Genomic DNA, 1,457 nt, shown 5'->3' with positions numbered 1-1,457 from the left:
GAAACTGTTACCTCCTCCTTGGAACGGTGGGCGTGCTTGACCCCAGCCCTGGTCTCCATGTGGACGGAACCCAGTGTTGTTATTGTTGATGTAGGCTGCGCCTTCACAAGTCTCGGGGCAATCATTCCTCGAGTGTCCACAGTCAACACAAACCTCGCACGTTGAGTATGAGTTCATGGCATGAATGGGAACGAGCTTCTGTTGCGGTTCCCTTCATCGAGTTTCTTCAGTAGGAGGTCCAGTTTGGCGGTGAGCATATCTGTCTCCTTGACGGTATGCATTCCGCCCTTTGTTCTGGGCTGGGAACGCTCCTCGTTCCAGCCCTGGTTGGAGACCACCTTTTCAATTAAGGCCATGGCCTTGGCAATTGTCAGGTCCAGATAGGCTCCTCCAGCAGCGGCATCAAGATGGGCTTTGGATGTTGTCGTTAGCCCATTGTAGAAGCTTTGAAGCACGAGCCACTCGTCCATCCCTTGATGAGGACAGGCGAGTATATATTCTTGGAGTTTCTCCCAATCTTCTGGGGTGGATTCCATCCTTGTCTGCTGGAAACTTGAAATTCTTTCACATAGGGCATTTGTTTTGACTAACGGGAAGAACTTGGCAATGAACATCGTGGAACATTTGTCCCACGTGCTGATGGCTTCCTTGTTTTGATAAAACCACTATTTCGCCTTCCCCAGGAGGGAGAAAGGAAACAAGCCGAGCCTGATGGCGTCAGCCATAATGCCTCATATAGTCACGATCTTGCATAACTCCAGAAAGTTCTGGAGATGGGCGTTGGCGTCCTCATTTGGCTTGCCACAGAATGGGCTAGTCTGCACCATGTTAATGAGGCTGGACTTTGTTGATGGCCATTATCTCACGTTTTGACTGTCAACTTCATGGAAATAAATTGAGTTTTGCACCATGTTCCATGTATATTTTATTTAATTCTATTAAGTTCCACAAGTTTTGGATGAGTTGTGCTTGCCGGAATCTACTGTCCAAAGATGGTCGAAATAAGAGAAAATCCCGGCCGCCCGGCACATTTCGTGCCGACCGGCCTGACACCTCCACATACATGGGTCCAATATTTCTACTAGAGCAATGTGACATGTTCATAAGGTTCCAGAACAAGGCGAACATCTCATATCCTATTGGTGGACCTGGAAGGCACAAGGTTCAAACCAAAGACCCACATGCCAGTACCAAGCACATCAAATGAGGAAAGCACCCAGTCCCGAGGCAACGCTCCCAAAACAGAGGGATGAGGGGCTCTGGAAGCAGGCCGCCCAGCCCACTCCGGGCCGCCCAGCCTAAGATTCGAGTATCCGAGGAAACCACCCAACTTACCGACCTCCTGGAGTGATCAGAAGCCGTCCACGCGAAGTCAGTGGACATGTGGCAGCAGGGCCAGGCCGCCCAGCCCCACAAGTCGGCCTCTGGAGCTCCCCTTTCACGTGAAGTTCAAGCCA

At 50.8% G+C, this 1,457-nt stretch overlaps 1 non-coding gene across 1 annotated transcript; it reads left to right on the top strand.

The window, feature by feature from the left end:
• Positions 1–468: 468 nt before the first annotated feature.
• LOC120680392 lies at positions 469–575 on the top strand. Its single transcript, XR_005677657.1, has one exon. It is a non-coding gene; the product is annotated as a small nucleolar RNA R71 (small nucleolar RNA).
• Positions 576–1,457: the final 882 nt, after the last annotated feature.

Source organism: Panicum virgatum, chromosome 6N (assembly GCF_016808335.1).
Source record: "Panicum virgatum strain AP13 chromosome 6N, P.virgatum_v5, whole genome shotgun sequence".
Lineage (NCBI taxonomy): Eukaryota > Viridiplantae > Streptophyta > Magnoliopsida > Poales > Poaceae > Panicum > Panicum virgatum.
Note: the sequence above shows the minus strand (reverse complement) of the source record. Positions and strands in the feature narration are given on the sequence as shown.